Source organism: Chiloscyllium plagiosum, chromosome 36 (assembly GCF_004010195.1).
Source record: "Chiloscyllium plagiosum isolate BGI_BamShark_2017 chromosome 36, ASM401019v2, whole genome shotgun sequence".
Classification (NCBI taxonomy): domain Eukaryota; kingdom Metazoa; phylum Chordata; class Chondrichthyes; order Orectolobiformes; family Hemiscylliidae; genus Chiloscyllium; species Chiloscyllium plagiosum.
The window spans coordinates 20,453,025-20,479,468 of NC_057745.1; the positions used below are offsets into that span (position 1 = coordinate 20,453,025).

The 26,444-nt window shown below is 43.3% G+C and overlaps 1 protein-coding gene across 7 annotated transcripts in view; it reads left to right on the top strand.

The window, feature by feature from the left end:
• Window positions 1–26,444, top strand: part of rab27a (RAB27A, member RAS oncogene family) — a 131,126-nt gene that overhangs the window by 58,336 nt on the left and 46,346 nt on the right. The window contains exon 1 of one of the 7 annotated variants that reach the window (XM_043677505.1): window positions 11,837–11,937. The exons of the other annotated variants lie outside the window; for them this stretch is intronic. The gene's annotated coding sequence lies outside the window, so the exon portion shown is untranslated. Of the gene's footprint in view, window positions 1–11,836; window positions 11,938–26,444 lie in introns of those variants that run through there. 7 annotated transcript variants of the gene reach the window in all.

Consider the following 26,444-nt stretch of genomic DNA (forward strand, 5'->3'; position numbering starts at 1 on the left):
TTTTATTTTGTATCTTGTGGACATGAAAACTTCAGCAATTTTGATCCACTGATTTTTAGAATCGTTGAGTCAATTTCGGGTACACTGGTTCTGATTTAATTAAGTGCCATGGATTTTTATCGAAAAGATTGTTTTATAAAGTCATTTGTAGTGTGCAGTGGTAAGTGAATAAGGAGCTGGTTCACTGAATTCAAGTGCGATCATTCAAGTATGAATGAAATCATCTGAATTCAGAATAATATGTATCCTGTAAAAAGACTATTTCTCTAACTTTTTTTTCTGAACCAAATGAATTCCTTCATACTGTATAATGCTAGTGTTCTGATGTGTTGTGCCACTTAAGAATTTTTCTGTGACAGAGCTGATTTAAAATTAATTTTGTAGGATCTAGTCCCAGTTATTTGATAAAGCTGTTGTATATTTAAAGCCTAATATTACAGTGGTATAGTGGTGAAAGCCTACTCATCCTTCTTCCTTACTCTCCTACAATCTGCCCCTCTTTAACTGCCTGCCTGTCAACCCTGGTCATTTGATGGAGGAAGCAAGTCCCTGTGACCTGTTTTTCTCCCAAGGGTGAATTAATTTACACCCTTCATGCTTGATTCTGACTCAGGCATATTGACAGTTGCGTCAGTGCTCAGAATAGATCAGATCCACACCACCTCCACATTTTTTTTTCAAAACAGCTATATAAACATTTTTTTTCTGAACAGTTCATTTTCTTTTTGAAAGTTGTGATTGCATCTTGATAAGATTCTTAACATTCATGCGTTAGGAATTTTTTTGACTTGAATGTTTTCTCTTCAGCTGACTAGCTCGCGACAAATTAATCTAGAAAGTGTGACCTACCATAGAGCTTTAATGATGGTTTGCTTTGGCCCCTTCCCTGCCAGTGATAGAATCCACTGCTGATTTCCAGCAGTACAAAAGGATGGTTTGAGCGATTATGCCACATCATCCAGTTCGTTATACAAAATGCAACTGAAGCTAAAGAGACAATTGATGCAGTAAGAACCCCTTTTGAAGTTGGTGAATGTTACTGAAGTCAGTGTAACTAACTAGGCCATGAAGGCAAACAGCTAGACTGATGGCTGGGAGAGTGTATCCATGTGGTTTTGTGTGTGTAAAAATTCAATGGCATCCATCAATAGGGTTAACATCCGAACATTATGTAGCAACTATGTTCTAAGTGCCATGGAATATATTGACAGAGCAAAGTGTTTTTTTCAAATAACATGTTTTTTTTATGATATCTTTTTGAAAACTCATAAAAACTCATTGAAGGAGCGAAGAAAAAGTCTGCTAAAAATTCCAGACCCATGTGGTACAGACTTTTGAGGAGTGGTCTCGGGTTACAGGGGGAACTCTGATCAGGAACCTTTGCAGCAGCTCTTATGGAATCTGTATTGCTTTGGGAACTGACATCAAGTCTGTACCAAAGCTTCAAAAAGCCTAATATTGGCCTCAAGCAAAAGCAGTCTGCTTCCCAGAAGAATCCATTTGCTTTTCTCGTGACCGTATTGGCTTCCTTTTGGAGCATTCTTGAACAAAATACTTGCCTGTATAATTTTAACAGCTTGCACCACACTAAGTGTTTGCCTGTTTGCCAATGACTGCAGCGTCATATGGACCCCTCATTAGTGCACTATTGAAGCACTCCGAACACCCCTCTCGCATTGTCCTGTCTTGTAACAGTCCTGCGAGGGACTACTGTCCAGGGAATGTACAAAGCTGAAGGCTGTGGAGCAACAATGCAGGTTCTCTTATTTCCACATTGCTTCTGTTGGAAATACAGGAATCTCGATTATGTTATTAGAATGTCTCTATATGTAGATGCTTCCGTGAACCGGTGTTCTGCAATTCAATTGGAAATGCTGTACTCAAACGGCTGCATGTGTCCACGTGGAGTCTTTTAGTCTTAATTGGAGAGTAGTTACAGCCAAATCACCTGACTCGATTGCCCCAACTGAAGGGCAAAGAACAATGTTCTTTCCCATTACACTGTAGTCTCTTGTAACTGAATGGTGCCAGCATGTTTCCTAAAGTAAGGATTTGAAAATTAGCTGCTCAGCTGTGTGGACTTTCTGATTCCCCTCACTGTAACCTCAGCAGATTTTTTCTTCTGGGGTAAAATTGGATGACTGATCCTGTATCTGAATTGCATAATGTGGAGCCCTATCTCCTTCCGTTCCTAATATGTCTGGATCACTGACAGTCGCTTTCTGTGCAAGTAAATAGAATTCATTTGTTGCCAAGTGAGGATTGCTGTAGACAGATGACTATCTAGATATGGCTTAACTAGTTTTTAGTTTTAGATTTAGACTTTAATGTCACGTGTGTTCAAATACAGAAATACATTGAAAAGTGTATAATGTCGCCACACACGGGTTCTAAGAGTTTCTGATTCCTGTCACCCTCTGGATGAAAAAGATTCTCATTGACTCCCCTCTCAATCTTCTACCTCACAATCTTCTATCTCTCATTTTAAACCTATGCTCATTGATTAATGACTCTTCCAATTTTGGAAGAAAGTGCCTTCTTATCCACTCAAACTATGCCCCTCATAACCTTATACACCTCTAACAGGACCCCCCCACCCGCTGCAAGGAAAGCAGCCCCTGATTTTTCAATCTTTCCTCATAACTAAGAGGCACCATCAAGGCAGCATTCGGGAAAATCTCCTCTGCGCAATCATATCCTACCTATAATGCGGTGACCAGAACTGCATGCAGTACCCCAGTTGTTGCCCAACCAATGTCTTATACAGTCCCAGCATATCCACCTTGTTCTTGTATTCTATGACTCTGCATATAATGGCAGGTATCCCATATGCCTTCCCAACTACTTTTCTACCTGCCCTGCTACCTTCAGGGATCTGTGGATTTGCACATCGAGGTCTTTAGTACTTTCCCTTGCCCTTCTATTTATAGTGTAGTCTCTTGTCTTCTTAGCCCACCCCAATGCATTAGCTCACACCTTTCCAGGTTGAATTCCATTTGCCATTACTCTGTCCAGCTGATCAGTCCATTAACATCCTCCTACAGTTTGTGGATATCCTCCTCACTGTTTATTACTATGGGTGGCATGGCCAAGTTGGGCTGAAGGGTCTCATTCCCTGGCCGATCACTATGACTCTACCACCCTACGCATTTTTAAATCATCTGCAAGCCTTTTGGTTGTACCCTTACATTTAATTCCAAATCATTGATGTACGCCACAAACAGCAAGGACCCCTGTACAGAGTCCTGTGGAAACCTGCTGGAAGCAGACATCCAGTTACAAAAATATCCCTCTTCAATCACTCTCTGCTTTTTGCCTCTTTGGATCAGTTTTGGATTCAATGTTTCACTTTGCCTTGAATCCCATGGGCTTCTTGATCAGTCTGATAAAGGATCTTATCAAAAGTCGTGCTAAATTCCATGTTGATCACATCAAATGCCTTACCCCCCATCAATGCTCCAGGTTACCTCCTCAAAAAAAATCTGTCAAATTTGTCAAACACCACCTTCCTTTGACAAGTCCGTGCTGACTATTCCTGATATATCTCTGTCTCTCGAAATGCAAATATATACCATCCCTCAATATTCTTTCTAATGGCTTGCCCATCACTGAGGTTAGACTGATTGGCCTGTAATTTCATGGTTTCTGCACTCCTTTCTTTTTTAATAATGGGTCAATGTTGGAAGTCCTCTATTCCATTCCTCCAGCACTTCACCTGTTCACAGAGAACGTTTCAATATTATTGCCACTTATTGCCCTTATGTCTCCACTTCTGCCTCCCTCAACAACCTGAGATATATCTCATCTGGGCTTGCAGATCTAACCCTTTTTAAGTCTGCTTCTAAAATCACCAGTACCTTCTCTCTCTCTTAATGTTTTCTAATATTTGGGTGGCATGGTGGCACAGTGGTTAGCACTGCTGCCTCACAGCCCCAGAGACCTGGTTTCAATTCCCGACTCAGGCGACTGACTGTGTGGAGTTTGCACATTCTCCCCGTGTCTGCGTGGGTTTCCTCCATATGCTCCGGTTTCCTCCCACAGTCCAAAAATGTGCAGGTTAGGTGAATTGGCCACGCTAAATTGTCCGTAGTGTTAGGTGCTGGGGTAAATGTAGGGGAATGGGTCTGGGTGGGTGCGCTTCGGCGGGTCGGTGTGGACTTGTTGGGTCAAAGGGCCTGTTTCCACACTGTAAATAATCTAATCTAATCTAATCTAATTTCACATCCCCCTCTCTGATGTCTTTACCTGTGGCATCGTTTTTGATTGTGAAGATCCTCACGAAACGTTCATTGAAGACTCTGTGCCCATGTCTTCTGAGGTCTACAAACAGATTAACTCTCTGGTCCATAATGAGCCCTAATCTTTCCCTAATAACACGCAGACGACAAGCAACATGAATTTGACTGGGACAACACTACCATTATAGGGCAAGCGAAACAAAGAACAGCCACGGAATTCCTAGAAGCATGGCACTCATCCACAAACTCCATCAACAAACACATAGACCTGGACCCAATATACCGGCCACTACAGCGGACAGCTGAAACTGACAACCGGAAGCGGCAGGGACAGGCCACTATAAATGCCGGAGGAAACACCACAGAAGTGCTTCACAGGAGGCTCCCAAGCACTGAGGATGTCACCTTGACAGGGGACGAAACGTTTGAACAAAAATTTCCAGCTCGGCGAACAGAACCACAGCAACGAGCACCCGAGCTACAAATCTTCGCACAAACTTTGAATCTCACACCTTGTCTTTATGGAAACATGCCTATCCTGTGCTTGTTGCCAGTTCCTCATTGAATACCTGCCACTGTTCTGACAATTTTATCTGTAACTCGCTGCTACCAGTTCACTTGGGCCAAATTGGAAATTATCTTAGTAAAATTAATCTTTTCCAAATTGAGAGCCATTAATCCCAGCCTGTCCTTATCCTTCTCCATAACCATCCAAAATCTAATGGAACAATGATTACTATCTCCCAAGTGATTCCCAAATATATACATTCCATCTCTTCTTGCTCTTTCCGAATATTGGCTCCAGAACTAATCCTAATCCCTTGTTAGGCTTTCTACACTGACTAAAAAGGTTTTCTCGAATGCAATTAAAAAATTCTGTTCCCTCCCTATTTTGTATGCCAAAACTATTTCAGTAAAGATTTGGGTAACTAAAAATCTACAATTATTGCCTTGCTATTTTTACACATTTCTGAAATTTGATAACTGATTTTGATCCTATATTACTCCCTGACTGCCACTGTCTCTATTTCAAGGGCTATAGTTCACACCCGACAGCATACTTGACCCTTCTGTGTGTATTTTAAAACTTTATCCATATGAGCTCATTTGATGAGCTTTCCAAGGTATCACCACACCTGACTGCTGTAATTGACTCCTTGATCAACTTTACAACTTTTCCCACCACCATCACCCCCACCAATCCTGTCTGAATACTTTATAAAGCAGCATTGTGAACTGCCAATCCTGTTCATCTTTCAGCCAAGACTTGGTCAAAGCTGTGATATCATGTCTATTTTTACCCTCTATTTTATTCCTCAGGCTCTACAATATATTCCATTTAGCCTTGCTAACCTCCCTTCTTTCTTATCTACCCAAGGTTCCTCCACCTTCCAGACTCACTTTAAATTCGAATTGCATCTCAGATTCTTTCTCCTTTGAAGTACTTGTCAGGATCCCATTCCCTGGCCGATGTAGTTTAAATCAACACCAAATCTCATTGCGAGGATGTTGGTCCCGTTCCTTTTTAGCTGTAGCTGTCCAACTTGTACAGTTCCGGCCTCCCCAGAAATGGTCCTAATGCCTCAGGAATCCCTCCCTCCTGCATCATCTCTACAGCCATGCATTCATCTGCTTGACTCTTCTATTCCTATACACGTGGCACCAAGGGTAATCCAGGGATTACTGTCTTTGGAAGTGCTGCTTTTCAATATCTGACCTAATCTCTAAAGCCTGCTTGCAGGACCTCATTTCTTATCTCCCCATGTCATTGGATCCGACCATGGACCATTACCTCTAGCTGTTCATTGCACCCCTCCCCACTTTGCAATGCTGTGCAGCCAAATTGTGGCATCCTTGACCTGGCAGCCATCTTGGATCGGCCAAGGAATGGAATCCTGACAAGTACATTCGAAGAAGTGCCTATCCATTTCCTTTATTAACAATCCCCTCCACACTTTCTTTTTCTTCCTCCCATCCTGGCCTTGACTCTGCCCACCCCTGCGGAGGAACTGTTACGCTCTCTGCCTCCCAAGGCCAGGCAAAAGTGAGCAATTGAGGGGCACTCGGGGGATTCCTCATTTTTCCCTCTTCACTTGCACTTCCTCAAGCTACAGAGTGACCACATCCTGAACCTATGCTATTCACAAACTTCTCAGTCTCTTGTGAATGCACAATAATGCCCACAGCTGCTACTCATGCTTCAAAACCCAGAACTTGAGTTGCTCCAGCAGGAAGCATCTCCTGCATCAATGGTCATCCATACTGTGAGAAATATCTAGAATTTCCCATGTAGTGCAGGTTGTACAAAACAAGGCTTGAATTGTCCACGCTTACCTTATTATATACATCTTGTGTATATCTTACCTTAATTCAAATGAAAGATGTTTATAGTTTATCCTTATTCTTGTTTATGTCTCGATTCCCACTCAGGTCTATCACTGGTCTGTCTGCTTGTCTGTGAGGGTTCTCCTTTCTAACTGCCTCTCCACGGACCTTCATCTCACAGCCTGAGCTCACTGGCTCCTTGTTTCTCCATGGCCTTGCCTCATCCATTTACTGTTGCCATGAGTCCCTGGTCCCTCTGCTTCTGGACTAGTTTATTTTCCCACAATATCTTGTTTCGCCACTAGAGGTCAGTTCTTTTTCTAGCATGCTCCAGGCCTTGGGACCTTTGGCCCCCAGCACCACAACACCTCCCTGTCCTCATCTCCTCTTCGCATCCCCATCCCCTTCCTATTTCCCACCTCTCTCTCTCTCTCTCTCTCTCTCTGTGTCTCTCTCTCTCTCTCTGTCTCCATGAAGTCTCATGGTTCAGGTTAAACGTGGGACAAGGAAACCTCCCATTCATTACCATGTACTGACCTCTCTTGGCTGATGAATCAGTACTCCTCCATGTTGAACAATACTCAGAAGAAACACCGAGGATAGCAAGGGTGCGAAGTGTATTCTGGGTGGGGGATTTCAATGTCCACCACCTAGAGTGGCTCAGTAGCAGCACTGCTGATTGAGCTGGTTGGGTCCTAAAGGACATAGCTGCTAGACTGGGTCTGCAGCAGGGGTTGAGGGAACTAACAAGAGGGAAAAACATACTTGGCCTCATCCTTACTAATATGTCGGCTGCAGATGCATCTTTCAATGACAGTATCGCTAAAAGTGACCACTGCACTGTCCTTGTGGAGACAAAGTCCCGCCTTAACATTGAGAATATCCTCCATCATATTGCATGGCACTATCAAAGTGCTAAATGGGACAGACCTGGAATAGATCTAACAACCCAAGTCTGGGCATCCATGAGGCGCTATGGGCCATTAACAGCAGCAGAATTGTACTCCAGCATAATTTGTAACTTCATGGCCTGGCATATCCCCCACTCAACCATTACTATCAAGCAGGGGATCAACCCTGGTTCAATGGGAGAATGCAGAAGGGCATGCCAGGAGCAGCATCAGGCAGACCTGGAAATGAGGTGTCAACCTGGTGAAGCCACCAAACAGGATTCATTGCATGTCAATAGCATAGGCAGCAAGTGATAGACAGAGCTAAGCGATCCCACAATCAATGGATCTGAACTAGGCTCTGCAGATGTGAATGGTGGTGGGCAATTAAACAACTCACTGGAGGAGGCGGCTCCATAAATATCCCCATCCTGAATGATGGAAGAGCCCAGCAAAAAATAAGGCTGGTGCATTCACAACGATTTTCAGCCAGAAGTACCGAGTGGATGATCCATCTCAGCCTCCTCCAGTGGTCCCCAGCATCAAAGATCTTCAGCCAATTCGATTCGCTCCACATAATATCAAGAAACAGTTAAAGGCACTTGGTTCTGCAAAGACTATGGGCCCTGACAACATTCTGACAATAATACTGAAGACGTGTGCTCCAGAACTTGTTCCCCTAGCCAAGCTCTTCCAGTACAATTATAATACTGGCATCTACCCGATTAATGTGGGAATTTGCCGAGGTATATCATGTACACAGGATAAATCCAACCTGCCCAATTACTGCCCCATCAGCATACTCTTGATCATCAGTAAAGTGATGGAAGGTGCTATCAAGCAGGACCTGCTCAGCAAAAACCTGCTCAGTGATGCCCAGTTTGGGCTCTGCCAGGGCCAATCAGCTCCTGACCTCATTACAGTCTTAATTCAAACATCGACTAAAAAGTTAAATTCCAGAGGAGGGGTGAGAGTAACAGCCCTTGACATCAAGGCTGCATTTGACTGAAAGTGGCATCAAGGAGCCCTCGCAAAACTGGAATCAGTGAGAATCGGGGCAAACACTTTGTTGATTGGAGTTATACCTGGCACATAGGAGGATGGTTGTGGTTTTTCAAGGTCAGTCAGCTCAGGTCCAGGGCATCTCTGCAGAAGTTCCTCGAGGTAGTGTCCTAGGCCCAACCATCTTCAGCTGCTTCATCAATGACCATCCCTCCATCATAAGGTCACTGGCATGTTCGCCAATGATTGCTTAATGTTCAGCATCATTTGTGACTCCTCAGGTACTGAAGCAGTCCATGTCCAAATGCAACAAGATCTGGCTTATTTCCAGGTTTGGGCTGGCCAGTGGCAAGTGACATTCATGCCACACAAATACCAAGCCATGACCATCACCAATAAGAGACAGTCTAACCACCACCCCTTGCCGTTCAATGGTGTTACCATCACTGAATTCTCCACTATCAACATTCTGGGTGTTACCATTAGAGTCATAGCAACTTAGAGATGTACAGCACGGAAACAGACCCTTCGGTCCAACCTGTCCATGCCAACCAGATACCCCAACCCAATCTAGTCCCACCTGCCAGCACCTGGCCCATATCCCTCCAAACCCTTCCTATTCATATACCCATCCAGATGCCTTTTAAATGTTGCAATTGTACCAGCCTCCACCACTTCCTCTGGCAGTGCATTTCATACACATACCTTCCTATAGCTCAAATCCTCCAACCCTGGCAACATCCTTGTAAATCTTTTCTGAAAACTTTCAAGATTCATAACATCTTTCCGATAGGTTGACTAGAACCTTAACTGGACTCACCACATAAATACAGTGACTACAGGAGCAGGTCAGAGGCAAGGAATGCTGCAGCAAATAACTCACCTCCTGACTCCCCAGAGCCTGACCACTGGCTACAAGGCACAAGTCAGGGATGTGATAGAATAATCCCCACTTGCCTGGATGAGTGCAGCCTCAATAACACTCAAGAAGCTTGACAATGGCCAGGACAAAGCATCCTGCTTGATTGATGCCACATCCACAAACATTGACTTCTCCACCACCAATGCTCAATTGCAGCAGTGTGTACTATCAACAAGATGGACTACAGAAATTCACAAAAGAGCCTCAGACAGTACCTTGCAAATCCATGACTACTTGCATCTAGAAGGACAAGGGTGGCAGATACTTGGGAATGCCATCACCTTCAAGATCCCTGCCATGTCACTCACCACCCTGACTTGGAAATGATATTGCTGTTCCTTCGTTGTCACGGAGTGATAATTTTGGAATGCTCTCCCATCCAACCCTTCCAGGGCATTGTGGGTCCTCCTACAGGGTATGGACTGCAGTGGTCCAAAGAGGCAGCTCACTACGACCCTCTCAAGGGCAACTAGGAGACAGACAATAAATGCCCTCCTCCCACGAGTAAATACAAAAGAAAGGAAGAAATATTTGATGTAACCGGGAAATGGAGTTGAGGTGCAGATCAGCCATGATCCAAGGTGCTCCCCATCTCCCTGTTTCTGCAGTGTCTTTATTCTCCTGAATTGACTGTCATCCCCTCCAGCTCATTATCTGTATGACCCTCTCACCCTCAAAACAAAACCCTGAAGATATGAGGCCTGTGATCTATGGGGGAGGTGATGACCTAATGGTATTATTGCTGCACTGTTCAGAATCCATAGAACTAGATAATGTTCTGGAGACTCTGGTTAGAAATCTGCCATGCCAGATGGTGGAATTTGAATTCAATAAAAAAAAGCTAGAATTAACAGTCTAATGACAACTAGGAAACCATTGTTGCTTGTCAGAAAAAACTTGTCTGATTCACTAAGGTCCTTTTTAGGGAAGGAAACTACAATCCTCACCTGGTCTGGCCTATGTGTGACTCCAGACCTGCAGCAACATGATCGAATCTTAACTCCCTCGAGGGCAATTAGGAATGGGCAATAAATGCTTGTCTCGCATGCGGTGGCCATATCCCATCATTGAATTTATAAAATTTCAAATAATTAGGCTGGGTTCAGAAGTCCGAGGAGAAAGTGAGGGATGCAGCTGCTAGAAATCAGAGTCGAGAGTGTGGTGCTAGAAAAGCACAGCAGATCAGGCAGCATCCAAGGAGCAGGAGAATTGACCTTTTGGGCATGAGCCCTTCATCTGGAATGAGGCTTGTGGGTCGGGGATGGAGGGCTTATGCCCGAAACGTCGATTCTCCTGCTCCTCAGATGCTGCCTGACCCACTGTGCTTTTCCAGCACCACACTCTTGACACTAGGTTCAGAAATCCAACAGTATTGCACTGGATGGTTGTGCTCTTCTCTAGAGTGAGTCGTGACCTTCTAACTCAGGGGCAAGAATGTTAATCAGATGTCCATCAATTTGAGGATGAGTCCACCAAGAGTCACAAACGTCTGTGTGTTTCCTGACACACAGGAAATTGTCCTTTTACATGAAGGAGAAAAACAAGATGAGGCGTTTTAATTAATATCCTGCATACTGCAGATGTTTTGCAACACAACATTAAAAACCGAATTAATTCTAGCTTCTTGCATGTTAACTTCTCACTGCCACACCAGAGTCAATCTCCGTGTCCTTGATCGGCCTATTTCACCAGCAAGGCTCATCCCAGCAGCCACTCATTCCTGAGAAGATTTGGCCCCAAAATGAAGGATTGTCCCATATAAACTTTTTCATTAGAAATGTATCTCACTCCTTATTCCCCTAGTGAGACATCAGCTCAAACTGGGTGCTTACAATTAGAGCATTTCATGGATCCTTCTGGTGTATTACTGGAAAGCCAGCAAATCACCACTTAAGGAGATGGTACCAGCTTGGGCATAATTTCCGGGGCACCCCCATGACTGAGTGCAGGCGGAGTTGTGGGGTCCACATTTCCCATTTGTTTAAGGTTTTTGTGACCAGGAAATGAGAGGCTGGTGCCTGAGGGAATTTAGCATTTCAGCTCCCACAACATTGCGTTGGGCATCTGGGCATTGCATTTGGAATCATGGTCTATTTTTTACCAGGATTCAGGGCACAATTTTGACAGAGTTTCCATTCTCGCACCCTTCTCGTAAATGATACTCTTTTGCAAACCTGAAACAAAATATTAGATGGAATCTTGAGGTTTCTTTAATTAAATGAAAACAAGCACTCTAGGTTTTTTTTATATTCAAAGAATTTCTTTCATTTTTTAATGAATCCAGGTACAAGGTTCCACTTTTGTTTTATAAATGCTTCAGAGTGTTTACTGGTATTTAGATGTTGAAACAACAGCAAACCTGACACTCAGCTTCAACTCTCCATCACTCCACCTGCAGCTGCCACACCTTGACTTCAGGAAGTTCCTGAGCAAATGCAAACACTGACACGTAAGCGAAAAATGCTGTATGCTTTGCAGGTGGAGCTGGTAAAGTGCTGCCACGAGCTGCATCAAATTACTTTTAACCCGAACCAAATCTTCATCTCTTGAACCACGGCAGGTAAGAGTGTGGCTTTCACTGGTGGAAGAAAGGTTGCTGACTGCTTATGATTTCAGTGTTCCCAAACCCTGGGTTCCCTCTCTCTCTGCCTGTCCCCTCCCTTGCTGCAGTTAATGACTCCACTGTGCTTTTGCTTTTCAATGCTGAAAGGATTTGAAGTGTTGCTGTCACCTCCGCATGCTTTTTTATTTCCCCCTCACAAATATTTGGGAGTTTTTGAGGTTAACTCCTGGAGTGCCAGTAGCATTTGAAGCTTTTTACTGAGGAATGTCATTAAGCTGTCTGTGTTTAATGGTGTTATGTACGATGTGTTCACATTGTTGGGCTGTGACACCCAGTCTTTCTGTTCATTTTTCTGGTTTAAGCCCAGTCTCCTGCTCCCTGGCAGATTGCTGTGGAGTACTCGCCTGCACAAAACAGCATTTTAAATAATGTTGATAGGGTCCTAATTTGAAACTATTTATAGTCCCAGTGATCTTGGAAAGGAGAACAGGCCATTGGCCTTCACAGAGCAGTTGCTTTTGGGTCAATGTTTTGGCTATGCTGATAAGTATGGCACCATTTGTTTTAAAAGCTGGAATGTTCAGAAGTGAAACAATATAAATGTCGGTTTTTGCAGAGATGTTCAATATGACACTCTAAGTTAGTTCTCCAGACTGGAACTTTCAGTTCAATTTGTTTGAACTTGGTCGAAGGCAGGGTTGCTCGTAGCCTGTTTGTTTCTCTACCTCATGACCTCTACACTGAACTCGATTCTACAGGCATGAGGGCCCATTTCATAAAGCAGCTTTCACTGCCCTCAGGAAGGTGATAGTCCGCTGCAGCCTTGAACTGCTGCAGTGCATGTGCTGAAGCTAAACCACAAAACTGTTACAGAACTCCTTTCAGGATTTTGACACCGTGACTGTGAAGAAATATAGTTCCAGGTCAAGCACTAGCATTTGCATACACTTTCTGCTCCTGCCTTGAAAGAAGTCATGGGTTTCATCGCTGATGAATTATAAATGGTACACATTATCGTCACGGTGCACTGCTGCTGAAGAGAGTGTCACTGAAGAGAACTGCTTCATTATGTTGAGCTTGATGTTTTGTTGGTGCTACATTGATCTAGAGAAGCTCAGAGTACTCCAATCACATTTTTGATTGTTACTTTGTGAGATATGATTTGGACTGGGATGTACAAAGTTAAAAATCACACAACACCAAGTTATCGTCCAACAGGTTTAATTGGAAGCACTAGCTTTCGGAGCGCTGGTCCTTCCTGTGTCGATGTATACAATCTTCTTGGAGATCCTCTCCACTTTAAGCCGGCAGTGAGTGGTGTCGATAGCTCCGGAAGCTAGTGTGCTTCCAATTAAACCTGTTGGACTATAACCCGGTGTTGTGTGATTTTTAACTTTGTGAGATATGTATGAGTTGGATACAATGAGGATACATCCTGTAGTGTGCACTGCCTCCGACCTGCTCTTGTAACCACAGTGTTTATATTGGCTAGGGTCCTGTTCAGTTCCTAGTCAATGGCAACTCCCAGATATTGACAGTGGTGGATTAATTGATGGTAATGCCATTTAGTGTCACTGCAAGGCAGTTAGGGGCTCTCTTTCTCTTCCTCCATCCCGCTCTCTTTTTCTTTTTCTCTTTTTCTCTTTCTTTCTCTTTCTCATGCGCTCTGTGTCTCTCTTTCTCCCCCTCTTTCTCTTTTGTTTTCTCTTGCTTTCTCTTTTTCTCTCCCTCTCTCGGGCTCTCTCTCTTTTATGCTCGCTCTTTCTTGCTGCTTCCTCTTTTTCCCTCTCTCGCGTTCTTCTGTTATTCTCTCTCTTGCTTTTTTTTCTCTCTCTCTCTAACTGGCACTTGACACTTATCAATCAAGGTCTGAATGTTATTCTGGTCTAATAGCATGGAGCTATTGACAGCTTCAATATCTGAGGAGTTGCGGCTGGGATTAGACGCCGTGCAATAATAAGCGAGCACCAACCCTCCCCACCCCCAGCCGTATATTGGGATAGTGTGGGAGGGCCATTGACATGATGCTGGAGATGAGTTCGGACTAATAGTCTATCCGAGAAACTCCCACTGCATTGCCCTGGCTAGGACAATTGGCTTTCAATTGGCTTTCATCTCCCATTTGGTTTGAGTCCTGCCTCACACAGTGGAATATTTCCCCCAGTTCCCATTGACTGCAATCTCATTAATAGCACTTGACATCAAAGCAGAACTTTCTGTGGCATCAAGAGCACTCGCTATCTCCTCCACCCTTTGGAATGCAGCTTTTGTTTTGTCCAAGTATCGATCAAGGTTGTACTGAGGCCAGGAGACAAGAGATTTCTGGTGAAACCCAAATTAAGTATCAGTGAACAGATTATTAATAAATAATTGTTGTTTGGTAACACTTGTTGGAAACTCACCACCATGTTCTGAAGAAGAATTGTAGCAGAACCATAACTCTAACCCCAGATACTGCCTGACCTGAGTTTTTCCAGCATTCTCTCAGTATGCTTCCAATTTCCAGTATCGCAGTATTTTGCTTTTACTGATACTGATTGTGTGCTGGCTGATGGGGTGATAGTGGGTCAAATTGGATTGATCTCTTTTTGTGGGGATGAGACTGTGTTGTATACATTATGACTGTGTGTTCTGGCTATTACTATCTTTGGATTCTCACAAAAATGACCTGACATTCTGACAGTTGAAGGTGAGCATGGGAACTGGATAATTCCCTTTTGGTTTTTGCTAGTGCCCCTTGTTTTGCTGCATAAATGGGATGGTGAGAGTGGAGGATGGGGATCTAAAACTCATGATCCCTCCTTAGACTGTAGTCACTATTTTATAAAGAGGACGGAGACCAAATGGTTAAATGCTTCTCTACGCCTCTTGGTACCCTGCAATGGCCAGCCCAGGATGTCCATCCTCTGAATCCAAATGGAGAATTGCTCATGTACCGAGTGCTTTTTGGGCTCGGATACAACAACAGGAGCACTTGAGGTGAGATTTTTCAAGATGCGTTTTAGAAGACATTAAATGGACAAATGAAGAAAGAAGAAAGAAATAAAAGGGTTTTCCAATGGAGATGTGAGAAGGATCTTCAGGAACCTAGACCAAATGACTTCTTTCTGTTCTCTAAAATCCACAGAATGAAGTTGTCTCAAATATAGGGAGGTTTTGTTTGATTTAATTTGACAACATCCTGTCCAAAGGTCTGGGATCTTCCAATAGTCACTCTGCAATTTCTGTACATTGTCTGAGCAGCATATCAGCCACATGAATGAGCTGGTCATTGACTTCAGGAAGCAAGATGGAGGGCAGGCCCCTGTCTACAGTCCCGATGCTGAGGTGGAGGTGGTCGACAGCATCAAATTCCTCGCAGTGATAATCACTAACAATCTGTCCTGGTCCACCCATGTTGATGTGATAGACAAGAACACACAACAACACTTCTACTTTCTCAGGAGGCTAAGGAAATTCGTTATATCCATAAAGACTCTGACCAATTTTTATAGGTGCACCATAGCAAGCATTCTATCCGGATGCATCAGTGCTTGGTACAGCAACTGCTCTGTCCACGACTATGAGAAACTACAGAGAGTTGTGAACACATCCCAGTCCATCACACAAGTCAACCTTCCATCCATCAACTCCATCTATACTTCTCACTGCCGCGTGGAGGCAGCCAACAGAATAACCGTCCCCTCTCAGCCTGATTATAATCTCTTCTAACCTCTTCTGTCAGGCAGAAGATACAAAAGCTTAAACACACATACTAACAGATGCAGGAACATCTTCTTTCTTGCTGTTATTAGACTTCTGAATGGTTCTCTCAAATTTCAAATTTGAATGTTGACCTCGCTCTTTGTGCATCTTCTCTGCAGCCAAAACGTTGTATTCTTCGCTCTCTTGCCCTAATACACACTGTATGGTATATACTGCAGGCACATTAAAACTTTTCACTGTGCTAGGTACATGAGACAATACTAAATCAAATCAAATCATTTCTGTCCCCTTCAGCTCTTATCCATGTTGACTTTCCCTAGACCCCGTTCGAGTTGGAGAATCTGAATATTTGCAACAACTCCACCTTTTGAATTCCTTGTGTTTCACTGTAACTGGCCAGGTCAGCATGCACGCACCATGAATTAGTGGTACCTGAGATTTAGTCTGGGCAATATTGTGTTGAACAATTGATTTAATTCTGGGCTGTTTTGTCAGGCTGATTTTTGTTGTCATTGGGAATTGTTCCCAGGTCTTCAAAGAGTCAATTTGAAATATTTCACTTCTGGCATTTTTGAGTCTTTTGCGAACCCATTCCAAATCCCAAATATTGCTAAATGCTAGGAGCTTGTGAATGGTTTTCTAATTGTATCCACTGGCTTTCTAACAATGACAGTTAACATTCGACATGTAGAGTCCAACGCCATTATTATTTATCATTTGAATATGCCCTTGTTTTCTGTACAAAGGGTGTGCAGGATGTCCATACCCTGATCATATGAACTGCATTCTCCAAATAAAATAATTACTCCTGGTCCATATTGAGAAACAAATCAACAATGAACCAAAAGGGGTATTTACCCATCAGGTAGTGGTATTATTCAAGAAATGAAATAAACACTATTGTTCTAAAAATCAATCTAAATCTCATGGATCACTTGCTGTATTTTTAATCATCTGCAGCTTTGACTAGTGAGACTTTTATGATGATGTACCTGCTGATCTCACTCAGTGGATGTGACATCTCCCTGTCCTCGAACACTGAAATTAGATTAGATGGTTTACTTTGGGAGTAAACTTGATTTTATATTCCCCTAGTAGTTTTGGCCTATCAACAAGAGGGTATTGGATCATTTGTCTTTTCCTTGCTGCTGTTCAATGTAGTCTGACACCTGGTGTGTGATTTCTCACTTCAACAGCATAGCAGTGGCTGAAACAAATCTGATTGCTCCAACATGACACTTGTTGAAGCGATGCTGTGGCAGCAGTAGTAAATATGGATTATTGCGAAATGAGACACATGGGTATCTAACAATGTAACTCAAGGATAGTGAAACAGATAAATTAAATTAGAGCGGCAGAGATTAGAATTGGAATTCCACTAGACTGTCAAGAGTGTGTTGCTGGAAAGGCACAGCAGGTCAGGCAGCATCCAAGGAGCAGGAGAATTGATGTTTCGGGCATAAGCCCTTCATTAGGAATGAGGCTTGTGGGCCTGGGTTGCTGAGAGATAAATGGGAGTGGGGTAGGGTTGGGGGGAAGTAGCTGGGAAAGTGATAGGTGGATGAAGATGAGGGAGAAGGTGATCGGTCAGAGGGGGCAGTGATGGACGGGTCCGGAGGGCGGTGCCGAGTTGGAGGCTTGGGACTGGGATAATGTGGGGGCAGGGGAAATGAGGAAGCTGTTGAAATCCACATTGATCCTGTGTGGTTGCAGGATTCCAAAACAGAATAAGAGGCATTCCTCTTTCAGGCATCGGATAGTAACGGTTTGGCGGTGGAGGAGGCCCAGGACCTGCATGTCCTTGACGCAGTGGGATGGGGAGTTGAAGTGTACCGGTACATTTACTGCATCTGGTGCTCCCGGTATGGTCTCCTCTACATCTCTGGGACACCTGCACCCACCAACCCCACTGCCCCGTGGCTGAACACTTCAAATCCCCCTTCTCCCTTATCTTCATCCACCTATCACTTTCCCAGCTACCTTCCTCCAATCCCACCCCCCTTCCATTTATCTCTCAGCCCCCCCGGCCCACAAGCCTCATTCCTGATGAAGGACTTATGCCCGAAACGTCAATTCTCCTGCTCCTCGGATGCTGCTTGACCTGCTGTGCTTTTCCTGCACCACACTCTCGACTGTGGAAAGAGAGTTCCAGGAAAGATAAAGGGAACTTAAGCTGAACCAGCTCCAGCTGAGAAGGGAGAACAAAGGTAGCTCTAGTAAGGGAATCACATGTCACTTTGATTTGAGGGCTGATGAAATAAGTTTGAACCTTTTAATCATCAGCTTTGAGGAGGAGGTGGATGCCTTCTTTACCTTTTTTGAAGGATTCACATGGAAGCTAAAGTTACCGGTGGACAGTGTTATTGTAAAGCAGGTGACAAGGAATGCTCTTACGGTTCATTACCTCCTACCTGAGGAGAGCGTCACAGAATGTGAGGCAGCAAAAGAGGAATGTTTTAAGAGAGAGCAAGTTATTTCCAGAGATGTACAGGCACAAGTTCTGTACCTTTTAAAGATCGGCCTGACCAGAGTAAAGACTGCATCCTTTTATCATCTTGCACTGTATTGTTCATTGTGGACTGAAATGGGAAAAGGATTGCTTTTAAAATCCACAGATTCTGAAAGGGACTACTGCATAATAGGGGCCCTCTTGTGGTGCAGTGGTAGTATCCCTAACCCAGACTAGGAGGCCCAGGTTCAAGTCCCTCCTACTCCAGAGTGTGTAATAACATTTCTGAACAGGTGATTTGAAAAATAGGTTAAATAAAATTTTTAAAAAACTCTTAAAAGTAAGCTATCAGCACTTGTTGCAAGTACTGCTTACATTGTTAAAAACCGAAAAAAAAACCTGTCGATACTGTAAAATCAGAAGCAAAAGCAAAAGTTGCTGGAAAAGGTCAGCAAGTCTGGCAGTGTCTGTGAAGATAAATCAGAGTTAATGTTTCGGGCTCTCAACAAGGTTCATTTAAAAAGGAGTCCTGCTTTATGCATGTCTTCCTTGCGGGCTGAATGAATTTGTTTTAAATGGAGGCAATTTCACCAGGCTTTCTTGAGTTAATAAAAGATGTTGTTTATTAGTTAATAAGCTCATTAGTTACTAGAAAGAACCTGTAATGTAATACGCACCAACTGGGAGTACAATTTTGAGTCTAAAGAAAAATGTAAGTCAAAAGATATACGATCAGTCTCTTGGATCATTTGTGAGGTGTAGACATTGGAATGTTAAACAGTTGATTTTTAGGATTCCTGGCTTTTGCAGCTCAGTTGAAATCCTTTTGTTCTGTTTGCTTTTGACAGTGGTTGGCTGGTGGCATTCAGAGCAAGAGAGCCCTGTTTCATTTTGACTAGCTTTTTAGTGATCTGTCTTCTAACATGCAATATCAGGCTCCTTTTACCTGCAATGCAGGGGTGACTAGCTAGTGGTTCATTGACTGAGACTTTTATAGCATTCTTAGACCCAAGGTAGTAGACATGGGTGCCCTGGTTCACGAGGGCACCTTCTTTCACTGGCAGGCTCCGGTCAAGGTTACCGTTGATTTTTAAACTATTTTCGTATATTCCTGGAATTCCATAAATATGTCAACAGGAGGTGGCTTTCTACTGAGAAGGGGAGGATAGTCAGACCCCTCTTCTTCCTGTTACATCTACCTCTTTGAGGATTTCCTGACACAGCAGGGTCCCACACTAAACCTTGCCAGACGTTACTGAATTTACATCTGCAATCTCTTGTTACTCCCTCTGTACTTGTTCTCTTTTTTTTAAAGAAAGGCACGTTTTGTAATTGCAAGTTTAAAAATGTTCGTAGTACTACAGGGTTTGAATGTGTCCTCTTGACAATTTCCAATGTGCTGTTATAGGAGCTCCTAAAAATGTGGATTAAGGTGCCACTGGGTAACTTTCGTGTGGACAGTGAGTTTGATTCTGGTCTGGTTACAGTGCAATAAGTCCCAGGCTTGCCAATGCCAGTGATAACTTTGTATGTGGAATGATTTGGTTGGCAACAAAATGGACCCCTTCAGTGGAAAAGGACAGCCCAAAGAGATTGGAAAGGCTGGACAAAGCCAGCAGCAAGTGGATCGAATGTGCCACTTTATCATGGATCCACTGGACTCTTACTTTCTTGACAAGTCTGCTATGAGGAACTTTATCAAAAAACCTGCTAATGTCTATGTTGACAACATCCAGTGTGTTAACTTAATTAACACTCCTGGTTACCACCTTAAAAAAACTCACATTGGTCAAACACATCCTTCCCTTAACAAATCTGTGCTGACTAGCTCTGATCAATTCCTGTCCAAGTGCAAATATATTCTGTCCCTCATAATTCTTTCTAATAAGTTGCCCTTGCTTAGATTGACTGGTTTGTCATTTTCTGGTCTGTCCCATCCTCCCTCTTCTAATAATGGGTCACTGTTAGTCACCCCACATTCCTCTGGGATCTCACTGTGGTTAGGGAGGATTTAACTCCTGCTGCCAGGGCCTCTTAGGTCACTTCTCTTGCCTTCCTCAACAATATGCCTTATCGAAGCCTGTGTTTTTAACCACTTTTAAAGCTGACAATCCCTCCTTTAGCTGTTAAATTTGATTCTCATACTTCACAGTCCTCAACCCTGATGACTATCTATGTCCTGCTTTTCTATTGTGAAGACCGATGTAAATTATTGAGTATTGTGCCCACGTATGTTACCTCTGTGGTCCTGAATGGGCACCACTATTTTTTCCCTCACTATTCTCTTACTTTTTAGATATTTAGAAAACCCCTCTGGGGTTCCTTTTATTCTACCAGCTTTCTCATGCACTCCGTGTTTTACCAAATTCCTTTTAAATTCCCCTCCTACCTCCCCAGATACACTGCTGTATAAATTCCTCAGCGTCTGACATAAACTTTTTGTGTCTTAATCCTAACTGTTATGTCCCTAGATGTCCAGGGCTCTCCAATCTTGGCCCAACCATTGTCTTTATGGGAATATGCTGGCTCTGTACCATTGCTATTCCCTCCCTGAATTCCCCACTCCCTCGGCTCTGGTACAGTGCACTGCAAGCAGCTGCTCCCGTCCATGTGGCCAAATTGTGTCTTAGTAAAATTAACCTTCTCCCATATTGGAAATTTAAATCCCAGCCTTTCCTTATCCTTTTCCAGATTGGTCCTAAATCTGAATTGTGCACACTCAGCCCCAAATGCCTCCTAATAATGCACCTTCCACCTGCCTGGGCTGATTTCCAAAAATTAGTTCCAGAATGTCATCCTCTCTTGCTGGTCTTTCCATGTACAGGCTAAATAAGTTCTCTTGAATGCAATTTAATTATTATTGTACTATATCTCTACCTGCACTCTGAGACTATCTCAGTTAATATTTGAGTCATTAATAACCCTACTATTACTGATTAATGCCATACTTCTTTGCAAAGTGATTACATATTTCACCCCCCCATCTCTCCCTGACTATTTGGGAGCCTATAGTAGACATCCAACAGCACGGTTACCTCTTTCTTTGTGATCTGTTTTACCTCCACCCATATTGCCTCAGTAGATGAGCTTTCCAAGACATCTTCGCACTGCTGCATTTGATTATTTGATTAATATTACAAAACCGTCTCCTCTTCTATCCCCATTTCCAACTCACCTGAACATCCCATAACCAAGAATGTTGAGCTGCAAATCCTGTCCAAGTCTAGGCCGTAGCTACAATATCATACTCCCACTGACCTTGACTCCTCTGTCTTATCCCTCAGTTTCCTTGCATTAAAATATGTTCCATTTAGCCTTGCTATCTTCACTTCTTCCTTACCCAGCCTATATTGCCTCTGCCTTTCAGACTCGCCCACTTGAGGTTTACACTGTAATTCTATCTCAGCTTCTCTCTCCTCTGAATTATTTGTCAAGTTTCCATCAGCTTGTCGATCAAGTTGAGATTTGGCCCAACAGCATTAGAAAACAATGTGGGCATGGGACTCTGACACTGATTGAAGAAATTGACAAAAAAAGAATTGACCTGGTAAGTGAGATCAATTTTGAAACCGTGAAGGCAGTGGATTTGGAGAAGGCATCCGTTAGTTATTGTAGCAACCCGGAACGGAGAAGCCGTGCGAGCAGCAAAAAGAAGCATTGTCTCGGTGGTTTCCAAACCGAATGATTCAAGGTCTCCACCAAGCGATGAAGAAATGGCTGTCAAAGTTAAGGTTCCTCTAATAGACGCTAAATGAATCTCACCTCCTCAAAAAACATTCTGGTGAAATCGTAACGCATAAAAGGATTGCTAAACCTACACAATACTTCCTCATCTCTACTCCTCTTCTTCCCAGATGTCCCAGCCAGCAAGTGGTTAGCCATACAGTCCTACCAGTGCACAGGAATCACAGACATACTCTCATGCAGCAAGAGGCCATTTGGCCCATTATTTCTGTACTAGATCTTCAAGTGAGCACCATTTCTTATTGACAATTTTCTGTTTTTCCTTGAGCATTATTTCAGTCCAAATAATAATCCAATACCCCTCGAGAATGCTTCAGTTCTAGGCAGTGTTTTCCATAGAAACAGAGAAACTGGTGGAGGGGATAGGCCAAATGGCCCTTTGAGTCTGCTCCACCATTCAATATGATCACGGCTGATCTATCTCAGTCCGCTATTCCAAACTTCTCTCCATAATTCTTCATGCCTTTAATGTCTCAATATTTATCAGTATATTCAATGACCTGGCCTCCACTGCCTTTTGCAGTAGTGAATTCCACAATTTGATCACCCTCTAAGTGAAGAATTATTTCCTAATCCCAGTCTGTATCCTGAGACTCCTGGTTTTAGATTCCCCAACCAGGGACTATAACCACCTGCATCAATTCTGTCTATCCCTGTTGGCCTGATTTGGAGATGCTGGTGTTGGACTGGGGTGGACAAAGTTAATAATCACACAACACCAGGTTATAGTCCAACAGGTTTAATTGGAAGTACACTAGTTTTCGGAGTGACGCTCCTTCATCATATGGTTGTCAACTACCTGATGAAGGAGCGACGCTCCGAAAGCTCGTGTACTTCCAATTAAGCCTGTTGAACTATAACCTGTTGTTGTGTGATTTTTAACTTTGTATCCCTGTTGGAACTTTGTACTTTGCAATCAGGTACCCTTTCGTTCTTCCAAACTCTAATGAGAACAGACCCAGGCGAACCACTCTCTCCCTGTGATGGTGCTGCCATCTCTGGTATCAGTGTTGCGAATCTGTGCTGTGCTCCCTCTACATTCCCTCTACACTCTCTCTTAGGAAGGGAGAACAAAGTTCTAGGTGCAGTCTTACTAAGGCATGGTATAACTGCAGAAAGTGAGGACTGCAGATGCTGGAGATCAGAGAAGAGAGTGTGATGTTGGAAAAGACAACAGGTCAGGCAGCTTCTGAGGAGCAAGAGAATCGACGTTTCGAACATAAGGGCTTGTTCCTGAAACATCGATTCTCCTGCTCCTCAGATGCTGCCTGACCTGCTGTGCTTTTCTAGCATGATATAACTGCAGGAAGATATCCCTACTTCAGAACTCAAATGGTTTTGCAATGAAGGCCAATATGCCATTTGCTGCACTTGTCTGGTTATTTTCATTAACTGGTGTATAAGGGCATCCAGATCCCTTTGTACATCCCCAATTCCCAATTGAAATAATACTGTATTTCTGTTTTTCACAATTGTATAACTTCACATGTGCCTAGGTTAGACAGCATCGCTCATGTATTTGCCCACTCACCCGGCTTGCCTTGATCACTCTGAAGCCTGGCATGCACCTCACATTCACTAACATCTCACTGCCTGGAAGAAGTTGTTTCTCGTATCATATATGTTCCTTTTGCTGAACATTGGAAGCTATTTGGCTTTTTGAGTCCATTCAAAAGGTTGATGTTCATGGTTGGGTGCTATTTGTGGAGATACGTCTCAAAATACTCTTTCATGAATGCTGCTGTTTGCTCCCACAGGAAAACAGATAAAGTCTTGACTCCCTGTGTAAACCTGACCAAAGGAAATTAAGCACAAAGCCTAGAAGTCTGAAAGAAAAACTGAAAGTTGGAAATACTCAGCAGATGGGTTACAGGTTGGTGATCCTTTAGAAGGGTCACTGAGCTGAAACCTTGGCTCCATTTCTCTGCAAAATTGCTGTCTACCCAGGGATAAATGAGCACTTGGACATTGTCTCACTTTGAGAGTAAAGTGCTTGCAAGTTATGGAGGCCTGTTTAACTTGGAACTGAGGTGGAGTCACCACTCCACCCTCCTGGAATATAAAACCACACTAATTCGAAGGTGTTGGCTCTGAATCCCACTCAGTGACTCACTCGTGTGGTGAAGCGTCCAATAAATATTTAAGCAGGGAGGAGAGATCCGTGCGTGATAACCATGATTTTCAAAATCGAAGGAGTTGCATCATTTTCTTCCTGAATATTTAGACTGAGTCAGTTAGATTGTGCGACTTTAACAGGGATTAGTGTTATGACAACTCTTCCTGGGGAGAAAGGAGAAAAGACTGCAGACACTGGAAATCTGAAATTGAAATAGAAAAAGCTGGAAGACTTCAGTCAGTCAGGCAGCATCTCTAGAAAGAGGATTTTTTCTTTCAGACAAGCTAGCCAGACTGGGAGAAAACAAAAGATGTAACAGTGTTTGATCAAATAGAGAGCTGAGGAACTGAGCGAGTAAAGAGCTGAGGTGACAGTCTTGGATAGGTTGCACTCAGAAGCCATTTTCTAAATAACCTTTTCAGGAATGTTACTTCTCCCCTCTGGAGCAGGACAACCCAGGCCACCAATCTCTAGAATGGTGATGCTACCACTAGGCACAAGAGCCCTCAGGAGCTATTTAATGGCAAATGGGATGATGCAAAACACAAAGGGGTGGTAATGGACTGGAAAAAATGTGTCTGGAGGAGATGTCAGGCATTCTGCAGCCTTTGGTTTTCAATGTTGAAGCTACACCTTTAGATCAAAGGAGAGCCATGCCAATACATAGCCTTTCAAGATGACAGAATGTCCCAAAGTGCCTTAAAAGTAGTCTCGTACCTTTTGTTTTTGAACTGTAGTCCCCGATGTAAATGCTGCACGCAATTTGTGCACAGCAAACTTCCATAAACAACAACATGAAAAAGCAACTGGAGAATCTGTTCTTGTGTCTCTTTTGAGGGGTAAATATTACTCAGGACACCAGAAATAATTTCCTCTGCTCTTGGTGCCAGGTGTATGTTTTTTTTTCTCTGTTCTCTTTGACATCTCATCAGAAAGATGCCAGCTGTACAGTGCAGTGCTCCATCAGTATTGTACTGGGGTATTCGCATGAACCCATAGTCTTCTGCCTCAGAAACAGGCCACTTCCAACGGAGCAATAACTGAAGCCTGATCATAATCTCTGCTCCCATTTTCTCTGGTACTGTGTGCTCATCCTCCTGCTGTAACCACTTTTTTTGAAAAAAATTATTTCGTGAGATCTGGCTGTTGAGCCAATGGTTTATTGTTCATCCCTAATTGCCTTTCACCTGCATGGTTTGTTTGGCCAATTCAGAGAGTATTTAAGAGCTAACTATGTTGCTCTGGCACTGAGGTCATATGTCAGTCAGAATTACCATTTCCTTCTACAAGGGCCTTAGTGAAATAAATGTTTTTTTATAATGTTTAATAGTCACGTGATCACAATTATCGAGGCGAGCTTTCAGTTCCAGACCTTTAAATTGCATTTAAACCTCCTCAGTTGACGTGGTTGGATTTGAACCTGTGTCCCCAGACAGCCTCTGAGGGGGCAATTGGGACACCATCTCTCTCATGGCCTCCTCTAACTCCAGTTTACGTTTCCTCTCTACCTCCAAGTATGTTCTCTCTGGTTCAGCAAACCAGTATAAGATTTGTCCCTATTTCAAAAGACTGATTTTGGTGGGACCCTGATCCTTTTTGGACCCTCCATAATCCTCCCAGTTGTTGGCATTATTTGTCCCCTTTCATCGACTGATAGTCATTGCTTCTCAAATACTGGCCTAATCCTGCCAGAAGGACCCCAGTTTCAAATCCGACATCTTTGTCAGTGCCTTGGAATTATCTGCCTGGCTTTGAATAATTTCAAGGCAGCATCAGCCTATAAAGTGTGGAGCCTGCTCAAACGGTAACACAATGTCTAACTGACTGAAAGATCACTACCTTCTGCAGGGGTCTGGAAACTTGACCTTTGAGTCTTGTTACCAGCCAGCAATCTAACATCAGGTCTCCAAACATGAATGATAAGCTTGTAGAAAGGGGAGGTGGGGGGGAGGGGGATGGGGGGGGGGGATTGTCAGTGTAGACAGCAAGATAGAAAATTGCAGGTAAGAGTTCTTGAGTTAATGATCTAACTTCTGACTGATTAGCTGTTGATTTTCAGCAGTGCCAAAGTTCGAGGTGCCCTTGAGTTCTGGTGAATGATTGTGCTTTTCCCAAGTTTCTATTTCACCAAGCATTCTCTTTGAAGTTCAGTAAGAGTAGCTTCCTCCTCGTGCTCACAAATCCACTTTTATTTTGGTGATTCTCAGTTCTGCTGCTCTAAAGCAGGTGTTGAAATACAGTTCAGTTTGTGACCAGAACCTAATTCCATTGTCTGTCTTTCAAGCAAATGACAAGGATCGGTGCTGGGTCCTCTACTTTTTGTCATATATATAAATGATTTGTATGTGAGCAGAAGAGGTACAGTTAGTAAGTTTGCAGATGACACCAAAATTGGAGGTGCAGTGGACAGCGAAGATGGTTACCTCAGATTACAACAGGATCTGGACCAGATGGGCCAATGGGCTGAGAAGTGGCAGATGGAGTTTAAAT